Genomic DNA, 13120 nt, shown 5'->3' with positions numbered 1-13120 from the left:
CTCCTCCCTCCCTCCCTTCCTGCATTTTTTTTCGCTCTCGCCGATGCGGGGAGGCGGGCACGAGCCGCGGCTCCGCAGCGCAGCAGCGCTTTCCCCGCGCCGGAGCCGCGGCCGCGCCGGGCGGGCAGCGGCGGCCGCGCTCCCCCCGCCCCTGCGCAGGCAGCGCCGCAGCCGCGCTGGCCCCGGCGGGCGGAGCGGCGCCGCCGCTGCCCCCGCGCCCGCACGGAGCCCGCGGGCCTCGCTGCCACAGGGCGGCGGCCCCCGGCCCGTCCCGCTGCCCGGCGCGGCCGAAAGTTTCCCGGCGGAAGGGGGTAAGTCGGGGGCGACGGAGGGATGCGCAGGCGGGGGGATGCCGGAGCTGCCCCGCCGCGGCTCCTCGGGCTCAGCCCGAGGCTCCCACCCCGCCGGGGAGAGGGCAGGGCTCCGCGGCCGGAGCCGGGAGAGCCTCCTCCAGCGAGGCTAGATACCCATCTCCTCCTCCCCTTCCCCATCGGTCCCTGTCGCCAAGCAGAGGAGAGACGGTGACCTCAACTACTGTGGTGTCGCTTTGAGATGCGGGGTTAATTTGCGAGGGCCAGTAGTGGCTGAAATGCAGCGCTCAGACTTTAATATCTGCATATGGTAATGGGTAAAAAAAAGGAACCCGTTAGTATTCTGCTCCTGTAATACTTGGCGCGGGAGAGCCTGCTGCTCCATCTCGTTTCCCAGCTCCTCTGGGGGAAGCGGAGTGGTGCTGGGTGCCTTCCCCGCTGCCTCCTCCCCAGTGCCTCAGCCCTCCAGGCATCGGGGGAGTCCTGCGGAGGGGAGACGGGAAGATCCTTGCCTTGCAGCCGCAAAGCTGCGGAGAGGCACCTTCCAGGGCTCGGGAACGCTCTGGGAGTGGGATTACGGCAGGAATCAGCAGGGTAACCCCCGTGCCCGGCTCCTGGCAGGTGATGTGACTCTGCTGCGCACCTTTTACACACCCCAGTGATTTTATCGATCCCCGTGGCTGATGCGAGCCCCGTGTTTGAAATGTTGTGCGAACTTGAGGGATGTGCGGTGAGGTCAGCCGCGGGGGCTGGAGCCTCAGCGCTGGGATTACCTCGGGAAGAGCAGCACCGAGGTGTGGGTGGTGTCATCTGGGGGCACACCCCGGGAGAGGCAGGAGCCGGCTTCCCATCCCCTCTGCGCGTTTCGGCAGTGGCCATTAATGATGATTGGATGTTAATTCGGAGGGAGGGGTGTGGTAGTCGAAAGGGTTTTTGGATGCAAATCAGTGCCCGTTGACTCATTTGAGCCCCGCCGAGGTGTGGGGGGAAGCCCTTGTGTTCGCTAGGCGGGCTGCTCCCACTCCCATCATCAAAAGTTAAGGTGGAAACATTTCCGTGTCTGTTCCCACCCACCCACCCCCCGACGGGAGGAGGTTCGTGACATATAAATTTCTCAGACTGCTCTTTGGGCTGTCTGCGTGTTAAGCAAATACGTTTCTCACCTCGACTGAGAACAGTTTTGCTCTCTGATGAGTGGAAACTGGGGAAAAAGAGACATTTAAAAATAAAATCAGACTGCATGGCTGGAGTGGTAAAGCAAATGTTCTCGAGATCCCACGTAGCAAGCTGGGGGTGAATGCAAACTGTTCCTGCCGTGTAACTTTTCCCAATTCAGTTCTGCCTGAGAGATGCGATCTCCTCCTGCCTCGCAGCAGAGCCCGGTCCGCATGGAGCGCGGAACGGGAGCGAGGATGCTTTTGGATGCTTTTGGATGCTTTTCCCAGCGCCCTGAAGGGGCACCGGGAGCGTGCTGGCGCTGCCGCAGGGGTGACAGCCTTGGCACACGCGGAGCGCGGCACCTACAGCAGCCGCACGGGAGCCCACCCTGCTCTCGGCTTTCTGGTGTGTCAAAGCTTTGCGAAATTTGAGGCAGATTCATCCCAAATCGAGGGCTACTGGCTCTCCCCTCTTGCTTCAGCTGCCGTGGATGTGGCAGGTCCCCTTCTGTCACCCTCGGTGTCTGGAGGTGGCACGTGCTTAATTGTCAGGGGAATGACCGTGGGCAGGCAAAGGGACACTTAAATCGGGCTTGCTCTCGTTTTTATTCAAAGCTTCACGTGCAGCCTTTCGCAGCCTGCTTTTTCTTTAACTTCTCAATGACAACATGAGCTCATATCTGGAAAAGTGTTAAGAGTATCCAATTCCTCCGGCAAAATGGGAATGGTTGGTAGAGCAACCTGCTAAACACCTCCAAAAGTGAGCGCTTAGCTCAGCGTGCGTTCTGCAGCAGAAGAGGTTCAGTCAGCTTTGTTGAGACCACGGTTATCACTCATTCCTCCAGCAGTGAAGCATTAAATCAGCTGTGTAAATGAGCTGCTCGGATCTGGGCTCTGCTGCTTTGTACAGGGATGGAATCCTGAAGCACCAGGTGTTGAGCTGCTGCCGAGTGCCCTGGGCTTGGTGGCTGTTTGGGACAGCTCTGCTGCAGTGCTGGGTGGGCATTAGCTGTAGACTGAAGTTTTGTGCTTCAGAAGCTGCCACAGGACTGATTCAGGGATACAGAGCTTTGGGCATGGACATCAGACAGGAGTTAGAACATGGCTTGAGTTCTTTTCCCTCAATTTACAATCTAAATTTCTGTAAGTTCCTATGTATTGCTCCCGGATGCTTCAGGAACCACATTTTTACTTGGTGTTTCACATCCTTAAAACGTGGTCTCCCTCGTTTGTACTCCTTTCCTTCTTCCCATGCCTTAGCAGCCTGAAATCCATGGAGATTTACCCCTGAACTCTGGGATTTAAGTACTTTGTTAATAGCTTCAAATGAGGGAAATAAGTTGTTAAAACTCTGCTCCTGTTTAGCAAGCAGCTGAAGGAAATGAAAACAGTAGCTTTGCACTTATCCTTTCATGGCTTTAGTAAACTTCTGGTAGCAATTCAGCCTTAGTTAGTCTAAATGCTCTCAAACAGGAAAATAACATGAACAGTAGCATCCCTTTTTTTTTTTTTTTTTTTTTTGTTTTGTTTATTTTATATTTGTGTCTGCATATGGGCCTCTGTCCAGCCAAGCCAATCTGAAAATCGGAAAATAGTAAAATCTGGTCTTAGTTCTGTTTTGACAGCAAGTATGATACCAAACCTTTTAATTTGGCGAAGAGAACCTTTTTACCCATGAAGGTTCTTTTTGGATCTTCTTCATTCGAGCTTGAAGCAAACTTAACATACTTCTGACAAAATGAAGCACTGGAGCTTTTTGTGTGTGAACCAGCAGTTTTTCTCTTAAACTCAGAGTGCACAGACGAAAACTGATCTGTTAGCCAATTAATTATTTACTTCTTGGTATTTGTATCATGTGGAGGGATAACGGAAAGCTTGAAATCTGGATCAAGCCAAAATGCTGCTTGAGAATTAAACCCAAGTTTGCTTGTTCTGTCCTATTAATAGTTTATAAATTCAGTGTCTGAACCACAGAAAACAGTAGTTAAAGTGGCAAGGATTATTGCTCAAAATCCTGCAATCAGAGCTTGCTGTTTTAATTAAAAATAACTAATCAACTGATTGATGAAGGGAAAAAAAGTGCCTTGCAGGTATATATTAATTTTGCTGCTACCAGAGGATTCTATGTGATGCATTTGTTGATGTGAAGCCTTTTGGGGGAAGAAACATTGAGTGCCTGAAAAGCTTGTGCAAGCACAGCAGAGCAGGCTTCTGGGAGGGGAGATGCTCCTGCAGCTCTCCATGCTTAGGTGATTTATTACAAGAGACTTGACAATCAGGACTAACTCAGCAGCAGTGGGAAGTGGGTTTTTTGGCAGTTCAGGCAGTGGGTGTGATCCCCTGGCAGTGGCTCGGGGTGTCCCTGAGCTGTTAGGGTGACAGGATGTTCTTGGGCTACTGCATGTCTGGCTGGACTTTTATCAAGCTATAGCTCCAAACAAGGTAAACAAATAATTCTGATGGTTGGTGATAAACCTCTGAAGGAAGAGCTAAAGTCACTTAAAAGACTGTCTGTTTTGTACATATAAATCTACTGATCTGACCTCCTTATGGCCCCTCTATGTTGGAATTTGTGGTATTGGTGATTTTGAGATTGTAGAAAGTTTTTGGTTTTTTGATTCGTTGTTAAAGAAGAAGTTATAATTTGTTTGTGTTGGTTTTTAAGGTTGTTTATTTTTGCTTATTTATAATATTTTTTGTTGTTTTGTTGTAGGTTTGTTTTGTAGGGTAGTGTGTGGGGCTCTGCCTTTTAGTGGGATGTTATAAATATTATATATTAGAAATTGTGTGCTATATTTATAATAATGTGTTAATATTTATTATCTATGTTGAATAGTGTGTTCTTAGCTTAAACTAATAGAAAAATGCCAACCCCACAGTGAAACATGGAGGGCATGAAGAAGGAGAAAAAGGACAAGACACACCCAATTTCCTCCATCTTGTCCCCTTTGGACCCCTAATCTAGAATCCTAAAATTTTACTTTTGCACCCGTGCCACACTTAATTATTACTTATATCAAACACTCAGAGCTGGTAATTCATCCTGTAATATTGCAAACTCTTTTCCATGGCCAGAGATCACAGACAGTGTCTCTGGGGGCTCTGTCCAGGGGGGTTCCTGACCCCTGCCAGGGTCCCAGACCTGCCAGGCCACCAGAGGGAAGCTCTGGATTCCCACACCTCAATGCACCCAAAACACACAGCTTTGTGTGTGACAGGGACAAAGGTGTTCTCCCTGGATTCACTTGGGAAGGGACAGCCAGTAGGGAGAAGGGTGATCTACAGCTGGAGTGGGGCTGCAGCTGCCTTGCATCCCTGGGGATTCCCCCATTGGCAGAAATTCACCCTTGTCAGTGTGATTGCCTCAATCCTTGGTTAATCCCAGAATCCCAAAGTGGTCTGGAAGAGACCTAAAAGCCATCCAGTGCCACCCTGTGCTGTGGGCAGGGATATCTTCCACTCTCCCAGGCTGTTCCAAGCCCCATCCAACCTGGCCTTGGAGACTTCCAGAGATCCTGGGACAGCCACAAAATGTGAAGGAGCTGCCTTAGAGATTCCAGGGTGCAGCCAAGCCCAGCACTGCTGAACTGGGATGAGCAAGGGAGCCCCTCTGCCTGTGTGGGAAAGGCAGGGGAGGGTGTGAATTGTTTGTTTGGGCTGCATCAGAGGAACTTTGTCTCTGCTGGGAACCTCTAGAACAACTAGAGGTTTGGAGAACAACTAGAGGCACAAACAGATGAGTGGTGAACCAAAGCTGCAGCTGCAGTGACAGCAGAGCTGGGATGAGCCAGATTCTAGTCAGTGGAATCCAGAATCAGATTCCAGATTCAGTCCAGGCTCTCCCACCCTGTGGATGAAAGCCTTGCCTGAGCTGCGCTGGCTTATACTGGGAAATAATGCTCCAGTGCATCGGTGGCATCAAGATTGCAATCTTAGCCTGAAGGTGAACAGAAAAATCTTGGGCTTTCTCCCAGTTTTCCTTGGAACTTCAAACAATCCAAGCTTGCCTGTCCTGGATGACTGCCTGAGGAAGGGCCATGGACTGCTGTCCTTCTCCAGCCTGTTTTGTCTGTCATCAAACAATGCCCTGCAACACAGAAAAAAACAGTTTTGGTTCAAATAAATTCCCTGGAATAGTGCAGTCTGAAGGGCAAGGAAAAAAAGAGCAGCAGAGGGAGGTTCAAAGAGAAGAGCCACAAAGGCTGCAGCTGTTTTCTGTCACTGAAGTGCTCCCTTATTTTTTTAAATTTAGTTCATATGCTTCATTTTCTAACCCGAACAAACCATTTGAGGTAGTGAGAGAAGAAAGTGAGGTAAAAAGGCAAAGCTGACTGATTAAAGCTAGTGGAAAGATTTCTGGGAGCAGTTGGGGAAAGATGCAAGGAGAAAAATACTCCTGGTAAAGCATTTTTAGGAGCCATCTCGGTAAGAGTCCTTTCTAAAGTAAAGATTATGCTTAAGAACTGAAATGCTGCTCTGGTTGAAGTGATTTAATTAGTGGGAGACAAACATACAGCTACTGCTTTTACCAGTGCTTGTTATTAATTTGGTGGTTGGACAATCAGATTTGGATAGGAACTTGTGCCTAAAATAGCTTTGTTTTTCCAGAAATACACATTAGCACACATTTCTACTTAAAACTAACACAAATAATTCAGTGTTTAATGGCCTAGGACCCAGGCTGTAAGAAGAAAGGTGTAAATAGCAGTGCCTGAGGATCTGGGAGGGCTGTGTGATGGGGATTGTGCCATGATATGTCCATTTTCCAGACTTCTTATTGTTACTGGGGTGCCTTCCTGCACAGCCAGGTTCTTGCATTCAATTCATCCATGTGCTGATTGCTGGATTTACTTCATTCACTTGATTCCTTCTATCATATTTTAAACAGATAAAAATACTCCTTTGTTTCCCATTCAAAATCTGGTTCAATGTCCAGCCATTGGAGGATTTTGGTGATTTTTCTTTTGGGTGAGAGATACAACTGCAATCTGTTCATTGCATTTCCTGTGGTGCCTTTGACAAAAACATGAATCCTAATTCCGGTGTGAAGAGTAATTTGAATGGCTGATTGCAGCATTTCCAGTTTCCTCCTCTGTATCTGGAGAAGCAGGGCTCCTGTCTCAGCGGGTGCTGTCTTCCACAGGGCACTTCCATGGTTGATTTTGGCAAGAGGGAGAGAACTCCTGTGGTGTGATGGTCTGGGTGTTGTCCCATGGCACTGCTCCACAAGGAGATTTTGAGCTGTGTGCCATCTCCAGCCCCACGAGAGCATGGAACTCCAGATTTCTCTGATGGCCAAAATTCACAGGCAGCAGTTCCACTGAGATATCACAATATTCCAAACATGGCTGGGAGGACGTTGGGCAGCTCTGTGCTCCCTCCTTGCAGATCTTGCTGTGAACTTGGCCTGTTTGCAGGGTGTTTCCCCAGCCAAGCAAACACCCTGCTCCCATCACAGCTGTGCAAACTTCAGGGATGGATTTTAGAGCATGAGCAGGTGGCACTTGGATTATGGGTTGGAGGTGGGCTTGGCAGGGCTGGATTTGCAGCTGGATTTTGATCTTGGAGGTCTTTTACAGCCAGGATTCTGTGATGATGGTGATTATCATGATTGTGGAGAAAAATAATCTTTTTCTAAAAAGAGAAATCCATTATGGCCTTTTGGGAGTAGGAGAAGAGGCAAACATTGGTGTGGTTCTGATTGAGCTTTCATTAAACTGTTTTTTGAGTGTTTCCTCTCAGTAACAAATATTTGAGTGTGGCTGCACTCCAAAGGTGCCTTCTTGAGCACTATGGCAGATCCTTATTCCCAAGATTCTCTCCTGAACAGAACTGTGCTTCACCAAGCAAACTCAGTTTATGGATTATGAAGTTATTGGGCTTTTTCTTCCAGTTTTTACTCTTGGGTAATATCCAAGCTTGAAATAACTTGGGGACCTTTGGTTTCTGGTGGTGTGTTCAACAACACAAAATAACTTGGGGCTTTCTTCTCTGCTCTTGTCTGCAAACAGAGATGGCAAGTTTGAGGAAACTGTGAGGCAGCATAGTGGAAGTAATTAGAATATGGTGTATTTAATTTTACTTGTTGCACCTAGAATGAGTGCAAATTAGAAATGAAACCCAAACTCTAATGGAATTAGGTTGTGACACTTCAGTGCCATGTGTATGACAAGGAAAAATGAACAATTTGATGCAGAAGTAGATTGCCACTGAATTTTTATTTTTTTTTTTTTTGGTTCCTGTCAGAGAAAGGGGAGGGAGATAGATGTGTGAGCACAAGTTAAATTCAAAGAAGCACTGACTGGTTTCTGAATCCATTTAGCTTATGGAGCTTCAAGTTATTTAACATTCACAAATAGGATCTTTAAATCTCTCAAGAGCAGTCTGATCTCTGTTACTCAGATGTCCACTAGAATGAATTTCTTCATAATAATGAAATTGCTGCACTTTTGATAGTCAAGGAGCTTTCCAGGACTCTCATTTTACTTAAGTTGCTGGACTTTTTCCTTTTTAGGTGCCCAAATCAATCATAGAGAAGATGATAATCTTCTTCAGCAGCCTTCCATTGCTACTTTTTCACTTCTTTTTTCAATACTTTCTGAGAGCAATGCCTTTCATTAGAATAAAACTTTCAGTTTATAAAAAAAATCTTTTTAACATTAAATGTGAAACAAGGATATTTGCATAAGTCCATTTACCTGAGGAAGATCTGGATAAATGCACCCAGTAAGTTTCAGATGGTTTTGGTTTTTACGGATATACAGCCTTGAATGAAACAGGTTTCCTAACTGGTGAATGACAGGGCTCGTAAAATTCACTTTGTATTTTGAAAAACCCCAGGGAATGAGATCCTGTGAGAACCCAGCTGGAGCAGGAGAGGGGTGCACAGCCCCAGGAATTCCTCAGCAGCCTCTGTGGTGTCCTTGTGCCTGGCAGCCCCCTCGGGAAGCAGAGGAGAGGGGGGAGAGGCTCCTGCTGGATGATGTCTGTCCTCTCTGCAGTTGCTCTGGATTTATCCAGAGCTTTCTGTGGATGAGGGAAGTTCAGCAATGTGGCAGTACAGCAGGAGAGGAGAGCTGGCCACCATTGTGGCCTCTTTTCATCTGGGAAGGAAGCTGGGGGGACTGAAGCTATGGAATAGATGAATCAGGCTGCTCATGAAATTCGTAATAGATGGAGGCTTTGTCCACTGGCACTGCAACCTGCTTCCCTTTCAGCTTTAGTCCTTCCTGATTATAACTTCAAACAGCAGTGAGGCAGTGGAAGACAGTGCCTGCATTGCCTCATTGAAGGGAAAGGACATAGGATTATTGAAATCCCTTAAAAACTCTCTTTTTTGGGGGGGGGAGGTTACAATTATTTCCCTTAGAGTCTTTGACAATGTTCCTATTCTCATATCTTTGAAGGCAGATTAAAAAAAAAAAATTGTCCAACTACTAAGGGAGTCTCAAACCAAAGGGATTCATCCATCAGAAATATGGATGTTATGTCCTCTTGCCCTCCCACAATTTTCAGGATAGTGACAAGTTTATGACTTGGGCTGCCAGCCACAGAGGATGTCATTGAGGGCATGAAATTCCAAGTTCTTTCCAAGGATATCCTTGTATAACTCCTGTGGAAGAAATGAGCAGGTGGTTTTGGTGGCACAACAGGGAACTGTGATGCCAAGGCTACTGCAAAATGAACTCAGACTTTTGAGCCATGCACACCTGATAAAAGTGAGGACTTTTTGGGCAGAAAAGGATCATTTCAGGGCAATTGCTGGGCTGTTTTGAAAGTAATTCTGAACTGAAACAAGGCTGGCATTGGTAGTGCCAGAGGTGTGCTGAGAGGAGGTGGTGGTTTGGTGGGGACATGTAAAGCTGGAGAGAAAGTGTCATGTAGCTGGATAATTTTTTTCTAATCCTAAATTTGCATTGAGTAACCTGAATGTTGCTGTAGAGTTCTTTTGTATGTTTTAGAGCAAAGCAAGTTTTTAATTCGGTGTTAAAACCAACAGCTACAGTTCATGGAATCCCAGATTGGTTTGTGTTGGAAGAGACCTTAGTGCCACCCTGCCATGGGCAGGGACACCTCCCACTGCCCCAGGCTGCTCCAAGCCCTGTCCAGCCTGGGCTTGGGCACTGCCAGGGATCCAGGGGCAGCCACAGCTGCTCTGGGCACCCTGTGCCAGGGCCTCATCACCAAAAAATCCTTCCTAAAATCCAATCTGCTCCTGTCTCAGTAGACAAATGTCTCTTTCCCCGTGTCAGTAACACCTCGCTCTTGGAACACTCGAGACGGTCTGGGAGATGTCCAGGGTCCTGAAACGGCAGAGCTGAGAGCATCCCTGAGACAGGAACTTCTCCTACCTGAGGTTCGCCAAGAAATGTGTCCAATGGGACTGTGAAATCATGGGAAAAACAGTTCATTTACAAAACAACAGCAACAACAAAAACAACAACAACAAAAAACCGCAAAAAACCCCCAAAAAACCAAACCCTCCCCCCCAAAAAAACCCACCAAAAAACACCCAAACACCCACCCCCCCAAAAAAAATAAAATAACAAAAAACCCCCACCCCAAACAAAACCAAAACCAAACAAAAAAACAGCTCTGGAGATTGGTTCATTGCAATTATCTGTGTCCCTGTAGCGTCTGCTGGAATTCCGCTTTTTGGGATTTTGTAGGAAACCACCTTTTGTGTCCTGGTACAAGTGAATGAATGCACGTGCTCCAAGTCTTTCTAAGTAGAGAGGCATTTATTTGTAATGCAGAAGAAATGAATTTTTTTTATATTAAGTGCAGTTGTAAAAAAGCACACAAAATTTTTAATTTTAAGACCGATGTAGATCCATCCTGTCAACCAACATTTGTTTGCAGTTCTTGTACTGTTATATATGATCTTTTAGTAAAATCAATTGCAGCTTAATATTACATGGGAAATTAAGAATAATGAAATCCATCACTGAGGTCCCATTGTGATCAGACAGCCTGAAACTCTTGTTAATGTTTCTGGTTTACTCACAGAAACGCTCTTTCCCTCTCACTCAGCCTCCTGATCAAATTTTAACAGGAGGTTTGACATTTACATGACATTCACATCTGTAGGAACACTGTTTCCTTTTCCCCACTGCTCCGTTTTCTTGGAGTTAACATTCTGCTGGAAGCAGTGAGAGGGATTGCAGAGGGGAGCCAGCAAGAAACGATCACTGTAATAAATTGGTTGTGTTCTCCAGGCTGGTTACAACTATTTCAGCCTTCTGGAAGGGTGGGGAAAAGCTGTAACCCACGAATTGGTGGCAGTTTCTGTGGTGTGATCCAACATATTGCCAGATTGTGGACCCCTTGTTGCTTTTGGCAGAAGGAATTGTGCAGGGTTAAGAATAACTGCTGTTTGCTGGTGGTGTGGATTTGGATGAAGCTGTGGGGCTCAAGAATCTGAGAAGGAGCTGGAAATCTGGGATTAGGCTGTAAACCCCTCAGGGAAGGATGGGGGTGGATGATGCCCAGTCTTGCTGAGCTGTCTGGAGACCTTGGAAAGGGGGCAGGGATGAGCCAGGGGCTGTGTTGGGCTCACGGTGTTGAGGAACAATGGGAGCTCCACCAGTACTTCCCATTTTACCTGTTTTTACAGCTATATCCACTCATGAGTGCTTAAATTCTCTCCAGAGCCTCCTAAAAATCATGGAGTCACTTTTAGCTTTGGTTCTGCTCGAATCAGGACTGATAGAGGGCTGTGTGTTCCATGGGCATGCAAGAGTGGATTGATTTTCATGGAAAATGGGGGCATTCCTGAGCTGGAGACCTTTTGTCACATGCAAAGGAGGAAGGGCATGGAAACCTGGAGGTTTGGATGTGAAATCTGAAGCAGGCACTGAAGGAGTGCAGCTGCCCTGAGCATCACCAATACCAGGCTCAGAAGGATTAATCTACATTGCCATATAAAATAAAGTTTTTTGTTCAGGTGTTTCTATTTCCCCAGTCTGATGGCCACAGCCTTTCTGGGGAGCTGTATGCCAGCCTTGTCCTGCTGAATGCTTTTGAATAACTGGGTATATGATTCAATCTTGTTTTCAATTCCAATATAACAATATCATGTCTGTCAGGTGGATATAGAGGTCGAATTAGCAGCCTCTCTACTTTAAAAAAATGCATCAAAGTGGAGCTTCTTAAAACCAAAACTCCATATATTTCCCAGATTACAGGGTATAGAGCTGTTGGCTGTGGTTTGTTCTCCTGTGGTTAGCATGAAACCATTTACACTTCTTAATTGACCCATTCTTATATAATTTCAGGTAGGCCATGGACTTGAAATTTTGTTAAGAATACAAAGTGAGCTTTGCTGGTAGGTCTCAAGATATACAATCAATTCTTTCTTTCTTCTCTCTTTTTCAATCCCATTGCAACATGTAGCAAGTGTATTGCTCCATTGCTGTTATATTTCCTTCCACAGAAAGTAAAAAAAACCCCAAAACAAACAAACCAAAACCTTTGTATACATAGAAGAAGTGTCAGAGCTCCAAGAATTGTCTGCATTGTACAATGGTGTCAGCTGGGAGGTGGTGAAGCACAGTTAATGAATTTTGGACTCTGAAATCAGTTATAATGAGGAGCTCAGAACCTGGAAAATTATTTTTGAGAGCTGTTAGAAACCCAGCACTTCTCACCTGCAAGGCTGGATGTTGACTCCAAGGTAGGCAGGCATGTCTAATGGCAAAAGATTGGTCATTAGGTTTTAATCTGCTGGGATTGATGTGCATCCTGGCTCCTTTGGAAATGGCTGGAATTAGGGAGCAGGAGGTAAAAACTGTATCTTCTCTCTTCAAATATGTTCTTAGGTAGTGGTCCAAAGTCTTGTTCCCCATGTTCTGTGCCATCCCTGCTTTTCAGTGTTGTTGTATCAGCTTCTCCAAAGAGTTGCATTGCTTTTTCAAATAATGCAGGCTTTAGCTTCTTGTTTTGTTCTCGTATAAAAACCTGAATTTTTTTCCTTGGGCTTTAAAAATGAACAAAAAAAAAAGAAAATAAAGAAAACCTAGACCTTCTGCTGTTCTTGCAACAAGATTATGAAAAAGAAAATGTGGAACACTGGCCCAAGACAGCCTTTAAAACAGAACATTTGGCAGGGTCTCTCCAAGAGATCACTTGTTACCAGCCAGCCTCCTGTCCTGGGTTCCTCCAAAGGCATTTCTGATCACCTGTGCCCTACTCCTTGGTGAGCTCTGTTTGCTTTCTGCCTCTCTTGAGTGGTCATTTAGAAAGTAATTTCCTTCAAGTGCTCAAATAAACACGTGGCTTTGTTAAAATTCTCATGGGAATTCAGTGGTTGAGGGGACCATTGAGCCTGCCTGGCTGAACATTCCCTCTCACAAAACAAAGCATGTCATGGGTAATATTCCCTCTTCTCAGCCAAAGGCTGATTGCTCCAATTACTCTGCCTATCTCTTACAATATATGCTTATTTAAGACTCATGTTTTCGAATTTGTTATTGTGCCAGCATTGTCCTTTTGCTGAAGTAGTTTCCTGCCCTTTTTGGTGTCTCCTGCTTCCATAGCCTGTTGTGGACAGAGGGATTATGTTCCTTTTTTTTGCCTGTAGTTTCCCAGAGGGAGCAACCTCTCTCTTGTGAGACTTGCTTTGCTCCCAGCATCATCCAGAGGAGTGAGCTG

The 13120-nt window shown here is 46.2% G+C and overlaps 1 protein-coding gene across 1 annotated transcript in view; it reads left to right on the top strand.

Annotated features, from left to right (window-relative positions):
• The first annotated feature begins 213 nt into the window (after positions 1 to 213).
• The window catches only part of PCDH15 (protocadherin related 15), a 633545-nt gene continuing 620638 nt past the window's right edge, over positions 214 to 13120 (top strand). Inside the window, exon 1 of the mRNA XM_077784512.1 lies at positions 214 to 311. The gene's annotated coding sequence lies outside the window, so the exon portion shown is untranslated. The remainder of the gene's footprint in view (positions 312 to 13120) is intronic.

This window comes from Lonchura striata, chromosome 7 (genome assembly GCF_046129695.1).
Source record: "Lonchura striata isolate bLonStr1 chromosome 7, bLonStr1.mat, whole genome shotgun sequence".
NCBI classification, from domain to species: Eukaryota; Metazoa; Chordata; class Aves; order Passeriformes; family Estrildidae; genus Lonchura; species Lonchura striata.
The sequence above is the reverse complement of the archived record's forward strand: the minus strand, read 5'-3'. Positions and strand labels throughout refer to the sequence as shown.